At 37.6% G+C, this 20,697-nt stretch overlaps 1 protein-coding gene across 1 annotated transcript in view; it reads left to right on the plus strand.

Moving 5' to 3' along the window:
- The first annotated feature begins 7,042 nt into the window (after window positions 1-7,042).
- ARAP2 (ArfGAP with RhoGAP domain, ankyrin repeat and PH domain 2) overlaps window positions 7,043-20,697 on the plus strand; it is a 213,979-nt gene continuing 200,324 nt past the window's right edge. The window contains exon 1 of the mRNA XM_042936649.1: window positions 7,043-7,159. The gene's annotated coding sequence lies outside the window, so the exon portion shown is untranslated. The remainder of the gene's footprint in view (window positions 7,160-20,697) is intronic.

Raw genomic sequence — 20,697 nt, forward strand, 5'->3', positions numbered from 1 at the left:
CAAACATTGCATTTAACAAGAATCAAAGAAAACCAAAAATGTACATCAAAAGAACAAATAAGCCATGTGTTAAACAGGGGTTTAGAAGAATGAATGCTATAGACTAGACCCAGGAGAGGAAGGGGAAGAAATGACAGACAGCACGGGCAGGCCAGTGAAGTAGAGGATGCTATATACAAATGACTTTAGACTGAACAGTGGACCCACAGATGAACCAAGAGTGCAGCAATCAGGAGAACTTCATGGTGAAACTGTCCCCAGGGATGCAGCCCAGCAACCACACTGTTGCCCTACTCATCACCTAGATAGACCAAGCACATCCTGTTTCCGTGGGGACAAGAGGTGTGACACAGCCAGCATCCTGAACGTGAAAACAACTTCTTCTAACTTACATACCAACGTTTTTCAGTGATGACAGTCTTCTGCTCAGTCCTCGAGTCTCTCAGGCTGGTGGATGAATGAATTTGGTTGGTCCAGAGAAAACTCTGTGGATGTGAGTTTGAATGAAAACGTAAGCATTGGTATGTGGGTTTTTGTTTTGTTTTGTTTTTTTGTTTTTGTTTTGGGTTTGTTGGTTTTTGTTTTTTGTGGTTTTTTTTTTGTTTGTTTGTTTGTTTGTCTGTTTGTTGACCTACAATAGGTAAGGCACTGGAAGAAACAATTTTACTCACACCTTCTCCAGAGGATCCTGGGATTTCTACTACTCCTCTATGGTAATTGCCAACATGACTTTTCCCCCTATGTTTACTCTCAAATGATTTTCTAGGATACAAAACTGGTAAACCTATGGAAGTATATAATATAAGGTAATTCATTCCAGCCCCTTTGAGTTGAATCTTGAGATTCACAGCATTTGGATCTCTCATAAGCCTTCCAAAAAGTGCTGTTTTTGTGCTGTGGCTGATTGCATCTGTTGCATAAAATACAGTTTCCTTTGAGGTTTTGAATGATACATCCTTTGGGGAGCCTCAATACCAAGATAAAATAGAGCTTATAGCACTTTGTAAGCTCAGATTCAAGGGATTTCCTACAAATAGGGAGTTCCTTTTCAATTTTTTACAAGAAAACAGCACCCACCTTCAAACAACTGTATACGATGCCAGAAATACAACTAGCATCTAAATATACATATATATTTACACACACATTCTAAAATGTGTTCCATGTGCTATGGAGAAATAAAATCCAGCCATTTTGCTGAATATCAATAACTTCAGTTTTAAACCCTCAAGCAAGATAACCCATGAGCGAGATAACCTACAAATATGTTCACTCACTACAAATGTTTACTAAGCATCTACTACGTGTCAAATATTCTGTTAGGCGCTGGGGATACAAGTCCCATTCCTTATGGAACTGAAAGGAACCTAGAAAGACTTGCATCCTATTGTGTAGTTCAGTCTACCAGGAGAGGCTAACTAGCTGACTATTTAAGGTAGACTTAAAGAAACAATTGCTAATGCTATGTATTCTGCCTCTCTTATGTATTTTTGTTTAGAGTTTATCTTAGTGCTACAGGTAAAAGGACAGTTCTCAACCTGTTGCAGCCTGTAAAAATTATCTGATTAGTTCACAATAAAGTTAATACCAAATTCTTTCAGATCTGACTGTTTTGTTTATCTTGAATGCTAGGATAAAGTAATTGTGAACAGTTGTGCTTGAAACAAAACAAATCACTATTTCAAAATAATTATAGAGTGTTCTCCTTTGTTGTCAAGCAGAGCATCTGATTTACGTGATATGTACCGAAAAGTGTGTTTTTATCCTGGTTATCGTTTCACGAAACTACTATAATGACTAAGAAATTGTAAATATATTTAGTATCATTGTTTTCCCCATCATGAACTTGTTCTTTTGACTGGTGAAACGTCCATTTTCACGATGTCAGATCACTGAATGGAATTTTGAGTTCTCGGAACTTCAAAAGGCTCATTATGTAATATAACATTCAAATCTAATATGAAAGGAAACACTTCACTAGAGTCCATTTCCTGAGTGTGGTCTTGTAAGTAGACGCACGTTTGGACACTTCCTCTTGCTAACGCCACCTCTTCTTGTCATTTCTGTACATGTTCTCTTAGGATAATTAGACATTTGAATGTTGAAATCCATAGAGCTTAAACTTGAAAGGAATTCTACAATTCCTGAGCTGGAAGTAATCTCTTAGGTGCCCCTAGTTCTACCTTCTTCTTTTATGATGAGGACACTCAGGAAAGAACTATCTGCAGTGCGTGAAGTTTTGCTACAGAGCTTGTCTGCTGCCGGTTAGCTTCATTTTCCAGTTCTGGTACCTGGCTCAGGTGAAAAAGATTTGTCCTTCGAACAAACAAACATGAATTATAAACTTCACGCACTTCCTTGAATTAGAATTATTAAATTATTCATAACTCCTTTAAGTGTCATTTATTTCTTGGCTCAGGTCATGATCTCACAGCTTGCGAGTTCAAGTCCCATGTGGGTCCCTGCACTGACAGCTCAGAGCCTGGAGCCTGCTTTGGATTCTGTGTCTCCCTCTCTCTCTGCTCCTCCCCTGATCGCGCTCCATCTCCCACTCTCTCCCCAAAATAAATAAACATGACAAAAAATTTTAAGTATCATTTATTTCTAAAATTTGGTCAGTAATTTATAATCATGGTTTGAATAGAGTAAGCATTTATATATAATATATATATTATATATAATTTAAAATGTTATAGCTTTTTTATTCCTCTCCCATCCAAAATATAAATATTTTATGGTTCTTAAAATAAACTCATAAACATTATGATTGTTACCAATAAAACCAGAAAGATCAGAAATCATACAAAGAGAAAGGGGGAAAATTACTAGAAAAGATTATGATTGTTACTAATAAAAGATCAGAAATCATACAAAGAAAAAGGGGGGGGGGATTACTAGAAAAGAGGCAAATTGATTCTTTTTTTTAAGTTTATGTATTTCTTTGGGGGCGGGCGGACAGAGAGACAGGGAAAGACAGAATCCCAAGCAGGTTCCATGTGCAACACAAATCCCTAACGTGGGTCTTGATCTCATGAACTAGCGAGATCATGACCTGAGCTGAAATTAAGAATGGGAGGCTTATTAACCGACTCAGCCACCCAGGTGCCCCTTTTTGGTCTTATTTTTAGATGAAGAGAGGTAGGAAACATTTCTGGTACTGAATTCTAGGTCATTTTAGCATACATATCTTTATGTAGAGAACACTAAAATAATGAACGAGGCCTTTGCAAGAAGCTTTGCAAAATCATCAAACTTTCTTCGTGGTTCTTGCATTGAGTTCAGTGAAGGCATTTGAACATTAAATTGCATTACTGGGAAAGAATTTTCTTTAGCACAAAAGAGTTTTAACTTAGATATGTGTATTGCTGATAACCTCAACTGAAGCAGGAATGGAGTTTAAAGCAATTGAAGAAATGATTAGCTTACCCCATTCAATTACTTAAACAAGGAGGCCATTAGATCGATGTGACTCTAATGCTATAGTGGCCTATATAAACAAACCAAAATCTAAGCTTGTAAATGCCTCAAGATTATGAAATGGAAATGCTATGGACAACCAATCACAAATAGCCAACTAAGCTTCAAGCTCTAGCTAATCAAATAATCTCCTTTCTTTGTTTCTGCACTTCATATAAGATTCTTCCCTAGCTCCTGACTGGGGTGTGTTCTGGACCACTGTAGTTTAGGTGCTGCCTTATTTGAATGTTTTGTTTTGTTTTGTTTTGTTTTGTTTTGTTTTGTTTGCTCAAAGAAATCATTAAATTGTTTTTATTAAAATTTTTTTGATGTTTATTTTATTTTTGAGAGAGAGAGAGACAGAGACAGAGCGTGAGTGGGGGAGGGGCAGAGAGAGAAGGAGACACACTATTCAAAGTAGGCTCCAGGCTCTGAGCTGTCAGCACAGAGTTGGACGCAGGGCTCCAACCCACAAAATGTGAGACCATGACCTGAGTCGAAGTCAGACGCTTAACCTACTGAGCCACCCAGGCACCCCAGTCCTTAAAAATTGTTAATATGTGCCTCCGTTTATCTTTTAACATCCCTTACAGTCTCATTCAAATATGATATCAACTATGTTTTGGGTAGAATAGATGCCAGCTCGATCAATGTTGCATTGTAAACAGAAGAAGGAAATATATATCCACCTGCTTGGATTACCTGGGATTGTGTAGGGAAACTTGATACTCTTCCCAGGACATTCTTCCAATGTTGGCTTCATTCCAGCCAAAGTCCTGGTATGGAGACATGAAAAGGGAGTGGCTTCCATGGGTTTTCATCAGTGTGGTCTCAAGAAAACAGGATTTTCTCCTTCTAACTATAGGACTCTCTAGTCATAGTGTGGCTGTTGTCAGGGAGGGCAGGTTATGTAAACCACATAAATTCTACATTAAAAAAAATACATGTATGTGTTGAAGAGAAGAAGAAAGAAAGAAAGAAGAAAGAAAGAAAGAAAGAAAGAAAGAAAGAAAGAAAGAAAGAAAGAAAGAAAGAAAGAAAACGAAAGAAAAGAAAGGTGGGCACTTTAGAATCAGTATCCAGGCAGTTTTTATTGGTGATATAATCCAATCATGAAGGTCGGTTTTTCTAAATTAATCATCACTTTTTAAATTTCTCCTTTTTGCTGCTAGACCTCACTTTCTTAGGGTGATGTTATTTTTCTTTTGCACTCATGTTAGTCTATGTCCTCCAAGAAGCAAACACCGGTACCAGATTAAACATGCTAGAAATTTATTAGGGGAATTGCCAGTGAGAGACAAGGGTAGGGAGCTGGAAGAGGCCTCATCCTGAACTTGGGTGAAGGAGAGAGAGAAGGAAGGAAGGAAGGAAGGAAGGAAGGAAGGAAGGAAGGAAGGAAGGAAGGAAGGAAGGATTGATTCTAGATGGGACTTGCAGTTCTAAAGAAAGTCGAGCATGGCAGTCTGGAAGGTCTTGAGCTAAAGGTTCTATGGCCAGAGGAATCCCCAGTCTCCCAGGAACAGACCTGCCTTAGGATCACCGCCACACCCAGTCATTGGCTGCAGGCCATCGGGGAGGCGTGGCCAGCACTTAGCCAGGGCCAGCATTGCTTTTACTCGCAGCAGAGATCCAAGAGACACACTCCCAGGGCTGCCATAGCAGCCCTAGTTTACCTTAAGCAGAGTTGTTTATACTACTTTCCATTTTTGTTTATTTAATATACAATAATAATCACTTTCTGAGCGTTCACCATGTGGCAGACACTGTTAAAACTTTTATGTGCATTATGTCATTTCATCCTCACAACCACCCTGTTATTATTCCCATTTTACAGAAGATTACTTAATAAGTTTCTTGCACGGACAGGCTGTGATGAACTATTATGTCATCTTCATTAAGTGGAGAACTATTTCCCAGAAACCCCTCATCTATATGGTCCCCCTGCTGATAGTTGGCCAAAAGAAGAACTTGCAAGAGATTTGAAAATTGGAAGTGATGCAGCAAACATTATTCTCTGAAGGTTGTTTTGCAGCCAGATGAAATGATGGACAGAGGAGGCTGTGATCAGTAGGTTTCGAGTGCTTTTCTTCCTCCTCTGCTTTGCCAGTAGGTTTTCTTGCAGCCAACTAGCCCTGACGATCAACAGTGACCTCAGGTATGCCTCAAAGCACTTGACTGTGGACCCATAGAGTTGGTCTCCACAGAAAGAGCAACTCTCCATAAAGCTCTCCATGGGAACCCCTTTTATGGTTCCAATTTAGCAACCGGCTGTACTTGGCTTCTCAGATTGGCTGCTTGCTAACTACTCTGATCTAAACTCTGCCTTCTAGACTTTCACTTCTCCAGCTCCTCCCCCAATTGTAAAGTCTAATTCCTATAATAAATCCTTTTTCCCAGAACACAGAGTTACTCTCCTCCCCTGCCAGAACCCTGACTGATAGAGTAACCGTGCAAACATCTGTTGAATGAATGGACAATTTCGGCCTAGCACAGGGATTAAGATGTACGTAGTCAGTCTTCAGAGTACAGTATCCTTTGTTTTAGATTAAAGTAAGAACAATTAATTTGTTTAAAACACCAAATATGCAAGAAGAAAGTGTGACCATAAATTATTGAAGTCGAAGTCTGTCACTGGCAGTGTCCCATATAGAAGTTCATCCTATAATCTCACAACGTGTCATGTGCAGGGCCAAATTTTTGCCCCTCTCAAATCAAATAAGTATGAAAACCTATAAATGTACCTACCTAGACTTTTGTGTCCTAAAAAGCAGAGGATAACGTTCTAGCCAAGAAAATTTTAGGGGTGCCTGGTGGCTCAGTTGGTTAAGCCTCTGACTTGGGTTTAGGTCATGATCTTGTGATTCATAGGTTCAAGCCCTGTGGTGGGCTCTGTGGTAATAGCTCAGAGCCTGGAGCCTGCTTCATGCATTCTGTGTCTCCCTCTCTCTCTGCCCCTCCCCTGCTCGTACTCTTTCTCTCTCTCTCAAAAATAAGTAAAACATTAAACAAATTTTTAAAAATACAAAAAATAAAATTTTTAAGAGCAGGCATTATCAGTCAAGCCTCTAATATTAAAAATGTCTAACGTGTCTACAATTGTCTGAAAAATATATCCCCAAGACACCGAATGGAGTTAATTTAATAATACTATGTCAATATATAAAATTGAGTGTTGAAAAATATCTTGCAAAAATAAGGGCTTTGCCATAATTTCTATCAAACTATTTTTTTTTCTGAGAATAATTTTACAGTACATTTATCTCTTTTATGCTTTTCCACTCGTTTGAGCAATACAGAATCAAAATTTTAACAATATATAGATCACCAAAGGTACTATCACACCAACCTGGGAGAAAAAAACATGGGGCTGTAGTAAGAGTTGCACACAGTTCTTTTCTGTGCTTCCTGTATTTATCTATTGTGTCTGCCCCAAATATGTCTTTCTGCAAGCCTGAGGTTGGTACAGCTCTGCTAGCTAATGTCCTATTACATTCTGCCAAAAGGAGTCACTAGAGGGAGTTTAGAAACAAGGGAGGGGGAGGGGAAGGGCAGAAAGAACCTTCCTCTTCTTTCTTATTTTATCTTTCAGCACTGCCCAGCCAAAGTGACTGTTTATTCTCACTTCGTTTGGCACCTCTAGGACAAGATTCATCATTTGCCTTAGAGAAACCAGCACCAGCCAAGTGGATGCCCCTGATCAGAGGTCTGAGTCTGAGCTCTATGAGGTTCCTCCACTAAGCTGCTGCTCTGGTAACTTCCATCTTTTGCCTTTTGTTCCCATAGCTCTTGGGGCAATACCTTCTAGTTCTTATTAGCTCTGAGTTTACCCTCGTGTCTCCCTCTTGCTCTCAAAGCTCCAATACCTGCGTCACTGTTCCTTATTATTCTATTGAAGCCCTGAATGTGAATTCTGTTTTCCTGACTGGACCCTGTCTGATACCTTCATTTTTATATAGCTTCTAGCAAATAAAAGGGGTTTAGATGGCCTTCCTTACCTCCTTCTTCCCCTCCTCTATTTAAGAGTGTTTTAAAGGGTGGCCTTACATGTCCTCAAGAAACACCCTGTCAGCTACTATGGGGCACCTGCAGTTTCCTCTACTTCTCAGGTTTTTTGTGATGTCTATTGCCCAAGCCTTGAAAGCTGTGATGAAACTTTGGTCCTGCTGATAAGCGTCAAAGGTGAGGTCTTCCTCGAAGGTCCAAATGGTGATCCATCCTACTTATTTTGCTGCTCAGTAGACTGTGGCCATTCTTTGCTCCAGAAATTTCCAGCATAATACAACCTTCACTCTCCAGGGCTGCTTTCTTTAATGCACTTTACATGTTATTTTTGTGTTAGGTTCTCAGTATCTTTTAGATTGTACAGCACAGCTTTCACTTTTAGCGTCTATTTTATGACAAGTCCTACCGTATGGCAGAGGTCTGAGTCATGGGCTGAGCTGAAGGGCAATCTGTGTCACTGGTAGAGTGAAGTACTTAGAATTACCCACACTTCCACAGAGGGGAAGAGGTCCCACCCCCATGCCTTCCCTCCTTCAACCAGATTATCATCAATTTTATTTGTTTCATTTTCATTTCCTCTGAAGATTTCATTTGGACAAAGGAGTCTTCTGCTACAAAAAGATTTTCAAAACTGGCATAGAACCTCCAGATGCACCCAAACTTATCCAAATACAAAGGTAAAAATACCTAGGTTCCAAGCAGAGGCCACCACTATAAATGTAAAAAATATATATATTTACACGGTCTATGATTCTTAGGATTTAATACAAAATTTTCTCCCAAGTTTTATAATATTGAAAGAAGAATAAATGTGCCCTTTATTTGTTGAAGAATATTGCTGTGGGTACCTGGTCTCCCAGGAAACACAAAACCTACTTTCCTTGAAATGATATTTATGGCACCAAAGAACTTAGAAAAGGTGTGGAGTGACATTTAATGCTTTGGAGGCTCCAGAGTACATGAAGAACTTCCATACAATTAAAATGGTCATAAATCAGAACCTCTGGATTTCACTAGTTAAATAAGAGAAAATTAAGAAATGTATTGAGCTTCAGATATCTCTAATAAGATATTGTACTTTGCATTAATATGCATTAGTTCCAAAGAGTAAATGAAAATTGCATATGAAAGGAATTTGAAAGCTGTGAATTTCTAACAAAAAATGACACGTAGCTATTTGCAGTGCTCTTCTCAATAAAAGTGAATGCCTGGGAAAATATTTGAAAAGATAAAAAAAGAAAAGAAAGGTAAATGAAAATACAGAAATTTAAAAGATATCAGAACTCTGTATAGGTGAGAGCTATATAAAGACAAGATTTTAAAAATTGACTTAATTTGTTCAAAGTGGTAAATTCACTGTGCATTAGTGTTTATTAGTTCTAATAAGCAAAATGTGGGAAAATTTTGGTATTTATTTATTTTTTTAATTTTTTTTAACGTTTATTTATTTTTTTTTTTTTTAATTTTTTTTTTCAATGTTTTTTTTATTTATTTTTGGGACAGAGAGAGACAGAGCATGAACGGGGGAGGGGCAGAGAGAGAGGGAGACACAGAATCGGAAACAGGCTCCAGGCTCCGAGCCATCAGCCCAGAGCCTGACGCGGGGCTCGAACTCACGGACCGCAAGATCGTGACCTGGCTGAAGTCGGACGCTTAACCGACTGCGCCACCCAGGCGCCCCACGTTTATTTATTTTTGAGACAGAGAGAGACAGAGCATGAACAGGGGAGGGGCACAGAGAGAGGGAGACACAGAATCTGAAGCAGGCTCCAGGCTCTGAGCTGTCGGCACAGAGCCTGATGCGGGGCTTGAACTCACGGACCGCGAGATCGTGACCCGAGCCGAAGTCGGACGCTTAACCAAACCGAGCCACCCAGGCGCCCCGAAAATTTTGGTATTTAAACATTGAGCCATTTACTTGTGATAGTTGCAATAATTTCTGTGTGGTTCCAGAGATTTTTTTTTTTAAATACTTTTTTTCCAAAGGAAAATGATCATTTATAGAAATTTCTATGAGATTTTTTTTAAAGATTTTATTAAGTAATCTCTACACCCAATGTGGGGCTCGAACTTACAACCCTGAGATCAAGAGTCACATGCTCCACCAACTGAGCCAGGAAGGCACCTCTGTGTGAGATTTTTTTGATGCGTTCTATCCTCACAGATTTTAAAATGGATTGCTGTAATATAGATTTATCTCTCACACATTGTCCAAGGTAATCTCATAGAAAGCCTGATGGTTTTCATATGTGTATTAAGCTAGAATAAGTATTCTTTATTGCCTATGATGTCACCTCTATTTAGTATTTAGTATCACTTGTATTTCGTTTTCTTCTTTATGATGCATTTAATCCAGTAGAAATAAATGAGACTGTCAGTAGTTTAAATGACTATTCCTTGACCCTTATAGACATGTATCATTCGTGGACTCATCTGCATGAGCTTAATGTTGATCTTTTATGCTTTAACACAATCTATATCTTAATAACACTATAGAGACATAGCAAGTATTTTTTATCTCTAGGTGGATCCAACAATAATTTCTAACAACTTTATAATACTTTTGAAGATGTTTGATGCATCTTCCATCATGCCAGAAAGATCCACCCTCTCCCATCCATATGAAGAAAGAATTTTTGTTGACTCAGACTTCACACCATTCCAGCCAACTGGCTCTGCTATTCAATTTCTAGCAGAAAAGATTGCCTAACATAAACTATTCTAAACCTAAAATACAGTTTTGGGTAGGGATCCATGATTAAATAGCTTGTAGCTAATGACTGTGACAAAAAGTGCTAGTTTTCCCCAAATAGTCATTCTCCCCTTATTCATTTGGTAAAAAAGAATGATGCAATTTTAATTGAGCACATGGATACCCAGCATAAGGATTTCATTTCTTTGCCTCCCATAAGCTAGACATAACTATTTCATTAAGTTTTAGGCCATAGGTTATGGGTAGAAATAATGTACAGTTTCTAGGTCTGGCCTATGAAAAAGGACACTGTGCATTTTCTTCTCCCCTTCTCACCAGCTGGGATGTGGATGTGATGATGAGAACTAGAGCAGCCATAATTGGCTATGAGATAAATTCCAAATGTTGATCAAGAGCTTGATCCAGTTCTGAAATACTTTTATGTGAACTAAGAGAGGAAGAAGCTTCTGTATTATTTAGGGAACTGTTATTTTGTCTCTTGTTGTTACATCCAAAGAAGCATAAAACCCAAACACGTAAAAATCCTATACTGGGCTTTTGAATAGAGTGCGTAATTCTGACTCAACTACTTATCGCCACTATGAATTTGAGCAAATTCCTTAATGTCTCTTATCCTCAGGTTCCCTTCCCTTCTATAAAATGTGGGCTTCTATGAGGATCAACATACTTAATCCATGGAAGTGCTCACCTCTGTAATTGAGTCAAATTAAGCCTTCAAAAATAGTATCTAGTCTTATTGTTAGACCTGTATGTCAACCCATTCAATTATATTGGTTATTTTTGGCAAATAACTATTTCAAGAATTTCTCTATAAGTTATGTCACTAATTAACCTAGTTAAATTAGTTATAGGTCATAAGGTACTTTACTAGCTCTTTTAGGGCTTATGTCAGCATTTGCTACCGTCCACTCACAAATGTTCTAGGTTAAATTTTTCTGTGGTATAAACTTTGTGATCTTCACCCTCAGCTGTGAGTAGAATTGGATTCCAGAACTGATTTTTAGTCATAAGGATATCTTATTTCATTTCCATGAAGAGGTAGACAGACCTTCAACTGAGGCCCATATCCTGGAGGCCCTATGATTTTCATTTGAGTTTGTCGCCCTTGTTTCCAGCTTGAGGTCCTTGGATCTTGAGCAGACATCTAGAATAGCTGTACACTGGAAATATCTTAAAGATCATTTCCTTTAACTCATTTTGACCAAAAAATTCTCAATAGTTTTGCTGTAAGAAGCAACAGTCAATAATGTTCTTCGAGCTTTACCTATAAGATGTGGGGTTCCCTTAATTAACTGTACCAGCTTTACTGAAAGTGTGGTTCGGCAAACTAAAGGTGTTATACAAAAAAGACGGCCTCTTGATCTGACAGACCTGGGAAATGATAAATTAGGCAAGATTAAACAGGTTTGGTCTTGTGTGTGTGTGTGTGTGTGTGTGTGTGTGTGTGTGTGTGTGTTGCAGGATTCCCATAAAGACTTTACTATGATAATGTATGTCATAAATCTCTAGGAGAGAGTATTGATGAAACCATTTTTCAAACTTGAACAAATACTCTAGTTTTCATAAAGCATTATGTAGACCTAATACAAAACCTTAGTTTGGATTTGCTAATTTTATGACTGACTTAATGCAATATTTGGAGAGCTGCATGGGTTCTCTGCTGGCATAACCATCCCATCAGATTAAGTCAATAGTCAAATGCTTTCTGGGATCTATCTTTACTCCTTTCACCCTTTTAGACATTATATGTTAAAATAATGACGATTCCCAGGGTCTGTCCTCAGGCCAAATTCTGGTTCTCATTTTTCCATTGAATCTTGCCACTGAGACCCCTGTAGGCCTAATAGCCAAGAACCTTAATGTTTTCAAGATCTCGGCATGCTCTCCTGCCTATGAAGCAAATCTATGTGCTCTGAACTCACCATGATATTCATGTTCTTGTGGATGACCTGCCTAATAATGTTATGACCTGAACCCATTTTTTTTCACAAGCTACTGTGAATAATATGATTATCTCCAATGTTCAGAGATGCCACAAAGAACCTATAAACTGGAATTTAAAATGCATAGCTAGATTCCTAGAAATCATAACTAAGTAAACTATAAATTTCATTAACTATGAGAAGAAATTTTAATCAGAACACTGTTGAATAGATTATTGATGCTATATGCAAGAAGTTGTGTGAGGGGGTAGATGGATGACTTTGAAGTCTTGGGTCTTGTTATTGTTTTGCATTGTTTAATTGGAAGATTACAGTCATGTATAGGCCTGTACCCAGGAAACACCTCACTCAGTGAAAGATTTCTATCCATAACACAGAGATGACAACTGCTGTCAGTCTGTTATCTGGGCAAACCTTTGGCAATGGATACAAGAATCCATTTAAATATCCCAGCTCTAGTCACTACTTAAACTAATCACAGTCCAGTCCCAAGGGTAGGTGGCCTGATGTGGTAATTGTGGTGAGCAAGACCTATGCATCTGACAATGGTGCTAAGCTGAGTTCCAGCTCTACAATTTATAAGGTATGTGACCTTGGGCAAGTTAAACTCTTAAACCTTTAAGTACCCTCATCTATCAAATGAGGCTAATAATAGAATCCAATTCATAGAGCTGGTATGAGGATTATGAGAGACAGTTTATGCACTGAACTTGCATGTGGATAGTTAATAAAGATGACCCCAGCACTAATAAATATGGGTAGTATTTAATAAGTATGACCACCCACACATGCACAGATGCCTGGGCTCCTGTAAAAAATGAAAGACTCCAGCCTTGTGGATGTAGTGACGTGTTCTTACAACTTGTCTCTCTCAAATGATACACTTGTCCACCGACCCTTCCCTACTATTCTTAGCCATGTTTAATATAGTATGGGCAACAGTTTGAGCTTCAGCTTTGAAAAAAGGACGAGAGTTCACATATCTGTAGTAAATGCCATCTGTGTATCTTAAAATTTGCTGAAGACTGTGGACTGTATGAAAGGTCTGAAATGGGCACTCAGTCTAGTGGAAGAAACTTAATGTACCAGGAAGGGCCTGAGGAGAGGTGTCAAAAGCTGCTGGCTGAGAGGAAATATTTCCAGCATCTCTGGAGCATCCATTAGAATCCTGACTCCAGCAGTGGTTATGGGGTGGGGGTGGTGGCGGAGTGGGAGAGAGTTAGGAAAAACTAGGAGAGGAAAAGCCAGGAAATTACAGCTGCACCCACCACTTAAGAGACAACCTTTCCTCTCAATCTCCTTTTCCTATTGACTTGATCCTTGAGGGGTCTGATGCAGCAGTTAGCAGATGAGGGAAAAGGTGAGCAACTGAGAGAAATACGTCTAGTCCTCTAATCCTTCCCTCCCCACCACCCCAAGGAAGCATGATAGAACTGAAGCAGGCTTGTGGGAAAGAGGGTGGTAATGGAGAACAGTATGTTTTATATTGAATGAAATAGGCTGGAGTTAGTCTGTTGTGCTAGAGCACATAAATTAGACTATTCTTTTCAATGACACAGATCAGAAAATCTAAGGAATCCACCCTGTATTTCATTCATGAGTAGAGTAAATCTGAAAGCACAGTTTGGAAGAGACGATGAAAGAGAAACTAAAGTTCTTTATGTTTAATTATTGCCTATTGAATTCAGCCGATTCAATAAAAATATTTACCCATTTGATAGTTGTACAAATGTGCTTTTTATTTGAAAATGCACTTGCCACTTTATGAAGATACTCTAATGCATTAAATTGGTGTCTTTTTAAAAATTATAGGTTTACTAGAAATCGTCCCTAGTTGGGGCATAAAGACAAGTGACTGATTCCATCCAGTACTGTGTTATTTTTTCTTTCTTTCTTTCTTTCTTTCTTTCTTTCTTTCTTTCTTTCTTTCTTTCTTTCTTTCTTGTGGAGATGAATGAAAAATAAAAACAAAAAACTCCTTTTTCAGTGTCCTAGTAACTATAATAAAAAAGCCAAGCATTCATGGCTGAATGAATGCATGAGTAGTAGTTCCTTTGCAAGTGAAAGAAGAGAAGTTCAACCAAGCATGACTGCCATGGTCTCCTTAATATGCTTGCAAAATGTACTGAGCAGACACCCTGTATTCTGATCGCTAAACCAGATTGAAGCTGAAGTAGTGCGGGTTGGAGAGTTTCCACAGGAAAAAATACAAAACCATTACACAGGATGCTGCAGAAGCCATGTGGAGTGAAGGAAATGCAAAGTTGAGAGTTAGGTCTTTGAAGGTCTGCGCACCTGCTGTTTGGTATAACTGAGATGGTATGTCATATTTCACACAGAGAAAATGATCAAATGGCAGATAGATATCTTTTCTAAAAAATGTGTTTTAAAGAAACTGAGAATACTACCTTTTCAGACAGAGAAACAGGATATACGGATTTTTGTGTTGTTTGTTTTTTTTTTTTTTTTTTTTTTTTTTTTTTTGTAGAGTAAGAACAGCAGACACTGATAGCATAGAAGTTGCTAGTAACCAGTGTACAAACTGTACATGAGGTCAGTGATGAATGAAGCTTTAAATCACATGTCCATTTGTGACACTCTTAGATGTAGAGAGAGTAACTCAGTGTCTTCATTGTCCAATCTACCTACCAACACTCTTTCATGAAGTGCTCAGACATTCTTATCCTCTGTTCCCCTTCCTCCAATCTATGTTGAATTACCTGTTTTGGGGGGAAATGGTTGAACTTGCTTATGTAACACAAAAGGGGCGCCTTGCAGTTAAAAAGATTAAATCTTCCCTAACGTTAGAATTCTGTAGAAACTGGAAGGATGAATCGACTCATTTGTCCATTTTGTTTCCCCAAACTTAGAGGTATGAAATTATAAATACCAAACATTCTTTATAAATCCCTCAACAAGCTGGTGAATTCATTAGTCATATCTGTTATAGGTAGGTTAAAGTCTACAAATGCACATACACCCTGAAATTTCTGCCGATTAGACTGTGTACTTCTTTTGGACAGAAGGAACAGAAGGGCAATTAAAAGAGTGGTCCCTGGAATCATATGTGTGTGCTATCAAACAGTATAACCTTTCTGCAGTTTAACTTCCTGCAGTTTCTTGCAGTTTAACCTTTCTGCATCTCATTGTATTCAGCCGATAGATGGCCATCCCAATGACTTCTGATAAGATCCCCAAACTTAGACATGGCGTGAAAGGCCATATACAATGCGTATGCCTGTCCCTCCAACTTCATCCTGTCTAATTTGCTCACTATCTAGCTGAAAGAACTTATTTCAGTTCCTCCAAAGTTCCTGCTTTTGGTGCATCTGAGGTTTTACAAATGCTCTTCTCTGCCTGGAGCCTATCTATGTACTCTCCCACACACAAGCTGAGCACACATAGCTCACTCCCACCCAGCCTTTGCTTTTCAGTGTAAACGTCACTTGTTTAAAGAGGATTCTTCTGATAAACTGATCAAAAATTATTCCTTCTCCTTTTTATTTGCTTGCATGCTTGCATATAACCTTGTTCATTCCTAATACCACAAATGTCGGGGTGCTTTGTTTGAAATAAATGGGAAGATATACAGGAATCAGGCAGACAAGGAGTCAAATATTACTTTGAGACAACATGTCAGTTTCTGGAAGCTCTGAATATATTTAAACCTCCTATAGGTCTTACAGCTTGAAAGAGCAACACAGAATTCTGGCTCCCTGACGACAGCCCATGCTACAAGAAAGGGGATAAAGAAGCAGGGCTCATGTGGCCAGGCCCTTCTTCCAAAGACACCCAATAAATAGGGCACTCCACTATCATAGGGCAGCGTGTAGAGATGTGAAAATGGGAGCTAAGAGAGGCTGGGAGGGTTAGAAATTCCCTCTGCGTGAAGGAAAGATTGGGAATAGGAGAAAAACATTTCTTCCAGTTTCAATTTAAATGTATTAATATAAACCCCATGCAGTGACCATTTCTGAGGTTAAATATAGACAAATATCAGCAGATTCATATGGTTCACACATAATCATACATGTATATGTTATATATACATGTAAACATGTAAATGTGTATGTATGCATGCATAGATATACTAAGTAGTATATGTACCATATGTATACTATGTGTTATATATATCTATGTGGGTGTAATAGCACTTACATGTGCCATATACATACATATATATTTGTGTAATAATTTGCGTAGTATCTGCCTCTGCTATCATACTGAGAGTTCCCAAAAGATAGTGAAGTATGTCTATGTTTGTCTCGGCATCTGTGACTCATCATATCTTACAGCATCTACAAAAATTAGTTGAATGAATAATAGCTACAGCGCATTTAACATGTTATTTGACTGACTTTAAGAACTCAATAGATACTAGCTATTCTGACGATCACACTGCTGCTGCTTCTGCTGATGAAACATTCTTAATATATTGGGTACTAATTTTGACCTTGGCTGTATATTTCTAAGACTTCCATTTCAGAAATCCATAAGTTTGTCACTCATACAGTCTGTCTTCCACAGCTCATAATTTCGGGCCATGTCCCATAGTTGCAACCTCCACAGCTCCGAAGTTATAACCTTAAGGAGAAACAGGGTGAATAGGACTGTAGCAGATTAGAGAACATATGTCTTATCCAGAAAGGGCAGCTATTCTTCCAGTTGGTTCAGACTTGCTTTGTGGGAATAGGAGTTCAGTGTTATCAGACATTCTGATTTTTGAAGAGAAGCTGAAAATCCATATTTTAATATAAAATCTTCTATATCTGGGAAACTAATTAAACATTGCTAAGCTCTATGTGCTTCTGAAAGATACTTGGACTTCATGCTGCCCACAGCTAGTTTGTGACCTCTGCTTTTATGACAGTTGTCTTGTGGTAGGAGATTTTATCAATCCTTTCCTTGTTTTTCATGTATCTTTTTAAAAATTTTTTAAAATTTTATTTATTTTTGAGAGAGAGAGAGAGAGAGAGAGAGAATACCTGAGTGGAGGAGGGGAAGAGAGAAAGGAGAGAGAGAATCCCAAGAAGACTCTGTACTGTCAGTGTGGGTCTTTAAAGGAACCTTGAGATCATGACTTGAGCCAAAACCAAGAGTCTGTTGCTCAACTGACTGAGCCATCCAGGCGCTCCTTGTTTTCATCTTGTACATGGGTATTATTCTATGCTTTTCAAATTAGTTTTTTAATAGTTTAATTTCAATGCTTTATAGGGGATCTAGTTCTAGCTGTTGTTTTTGTATTTCTAACCTTTCTATCTTTTGCTTCTTTAAATCCCTCCCCCCTTTTGTTTCTTGATGTCAGAAGAACTGTCAAGGTTAATTATCTACTATGAGGGTAGCATTTTTAGCAAAAAGGGAAAAAAATGCAGGTATAGAGCATTTTCAAACTGTAGTACAAATATAATTTTTGGTGTGTTTAGTAAACTCAATTTTGGAAATATATGTGAGAACAATTGACACAACAAAGTGGAAGTAATAATTTTACACCCTGTGAATGTATTTCATCTGCAAATCCATTTGATAATAATTAGGTTCTCTGGAACTTCTTTTAATAATCGTTTTTCCTTAATGAACTTTTTTCTATAGAAAAATAAAATTAGATATTTATGTTAGCAGTGGTGAAACTACTGGATGTCAAGAACCCAAAAAATGCAATGTATTTTAGAATACACGAATATTTTCTAAACCATGAGAAAAAAAAATCACTGTGACCTAAACTATGACATAACACAAATCACTTAGAATTTTTATTATATATGTATAAAAAATTCTCTTTGAGAATTAGATGTAGATTTTCATCTAATATCACATTGTTCTGTTTCCTTGACTTTTTGCAGAAACCTAGTGTAATCTTTCTAAAGACATTGGAAATGACAACTCAACATGTGTTGGACTGTTGGATTGCCAGTGCAAGTAACTGAAATGACGACAATATAAACATGTGTGGTCAGGTTCACGAATATACAGGCAATGACAAATTATACTATGACTACTGCCTGGCCAGCAGCAATCCATCTTAAGATAAATCCCCATTTCAGAAGTAGTAAAGTGTAAAATATGTATCAGTGTCAAAGAAATACTCTAATCTCTAGTACCCAAATAAGTTTCTGAAATACTAGTTTTATAGGAAAACTTTCTATTTTTTTTTACATCTTATCTTTTATATCTTTGAAATTTTCCAGTCTAAAAAATAAGTGATATACAGGGCAGCAGAGAGACAAAATTCTCATCGAATGGTACATTCTCAAGTTGTATGAGTGAAGTTTTTTTTTCACACAATTGATATCTTTAGTTAGATTTGGGTATCTGTGTTCTCTCCTGGGAGATGCAAACCCCTAGAGATTATGTACTCTTTTAGACCACAAGAGAATGATGAAGGCTTTGAGATCAGAATTTCGAGGTTCATGGGGCCCACTGATTTTAAAACTGGCCCCAAAATTTGCTTCCTTCATTCATCTTTTTTTTTTCCCCTGCTGCCACCAGCCTAATTCTATTCTTTTGACAATTCATACCATGTTTTAAAATATTTAATGAGTTCTGGAAAAAAATATATATACATATATATAAATGTTTATTTATTTTTGAGAGAGAGCCAGAGTGTGAGAAGGGGAGGGGCAGAGAGAGAGGGAGACTCAGAATCTGAAGCAGGCTCCAGGCTCTGAGCTGTCAGCACAGAGACTGATGAAGTCACGAACTGCAAGATCATGACCTGAGCTAAGTCAGACAATTAACCGACTGAGCCAGACAGGCGCTCCTGGAAAACTTATATTTCAAAATAAATTATTTCCACAATCTTATCACCTTTTGGTAAAATTTAACTGACTGCGTATTTGACACTGCTCGTTTCTCTGCCTTACAGTAGGCATCCACCAGGCTGCTTGCTTGTAGTGAGAAAGTTTGTAAAACTTTCAAAGCAACTCTTAAAACTTTTAACAAAGTACCAAATGTTTAACCTAATGAATATGAGTACTTTAATTTAATGAAACAAAAATGTATCCAAGGCCCTATGATGGGCTCTTCAGGGAATTCAAATAGTAATAAAAAATTCCAAGTATCCATAAGTGTCAAGAGTACTCCAGAGAGGTAATGGAACTTCAGGGAATAACAAAAGTAATAAGAAAAGTTTCTTAGTATCTGTAATGCAAAATCCCCTAACATAGCTACTCCAATAGTGGCGAAAACAAATGTCATTGGGGAAATCCAAGAGAGAGCCTGAACATTAGGCACATCATTTCCCCCCAAAAATCGGCCTTAGAAAAGATATCTTTCCAGCCAAAACTTTAAAAGTTTTCTCTGAGGCACAGTGCTTAAGACATATATGGGATTTGAATCCACATTATTTGGGTTCAAATCCTTTCTCCCTTACTGTTCTTAGGTGAAATAAACTCTGTGTCTCCATTTCTTCACTGGTTAAGAAAGGAGCTAATGGTAGTACCTACCTTCCAAACTGCTGAGAGGATTAGAAGTGTTAAAAATGTGCAATAGTGCCTGGTACCTGGAATCTATATATTCAAGGATCACTACCCTTCCAGAATTATTGTACATTAATCCAAACTGCAAAGTACTTGAACTACTGGAGTTGGGTGTAAGGCATGCGGCCTGAATATCTTCAATCAGTCTTGGTTCAGGATACATACAGAGGTCATCTGATGGAATTGGCTTAAAAATCAAGAAGAAGATATTTAAAACAGATGAAGTAATTACTTATGGAAGTATGAACTCACAGTTAGTTGTACATGCTCTATGTTAGTGCAAGCATCCTTTTCAAAAGCATTAAAAAAACTGGTGGAGATTACAAATGTACATATCTAGGATGAATGAGAAAATACAACTTCTTAATATAACGCTGGTGGGAACTTGTGGTTTGTAAACATTCCCGGTGACAGAATCATAAAAGAATTCAGAAAGTTAAGTTTCTTCAAAAATTTAGACAGAAGTGAAACTCATATGCTCTAAAAAAAAAACCCCAAAAACAAAACAAAAAACAAAATACAAAAAACCCAAAACAAAACACTGATGATTCAAAATGTGGCTCTCCTGATGCAATTACTGATATTAAAGTTGCATGCTAAAATGTGAATAAAATTAGCTTATAAAACATGAATGGAATAGGCAGTGTTTATACATTAATATATAATTTTATTTTTATAAATATTTGCTTATCTAAAAGGAATTGAATTAAATACTGTTAACTAGACACAGGCCTATTTTATCTACATCCCTAAAGTTTTCTATTTGACAAAAACAATATGGGATTTTCCTTTAGAGAAAAAATGATTGCTTTAAATTCTGTTGTGTATATAATTCTGGGTAGCAGAGATCTGGAAGGGCTTAAGAGGAAGATGAGGTTTGAACATTGTTTTGAAGAATAATTGGAGTAAAGAGAATAGAACTAAATGTATTAAGGGACTACTATTTTCTAGGGACCTTAGACAAGAAATCACATTAAATTCTCATAGGTATTATTATTCCCAGTTTACAGATGGGGAAATTGAGACTCAGAAAATTTAATGCATCTTTTCAAAATGCCACAAACTACATGATCAGCCTTCATTTTCAGCACAGGCTTTTTCAATTCCA

This window comes from Panthera leo, chromosome B1, assembly GCF_018350215.1.
Source record: "Panthera leo isolate Ple1 chromosome B1, P.leo_Ple1_pat1.1, whole genome shotgun sequence".
NCBI classification, from domain to species: Eukaryota; Metazoa; Chordata; class Mammalia; order Carnivora; family Felidae; genus Panthera; species Panthera leo.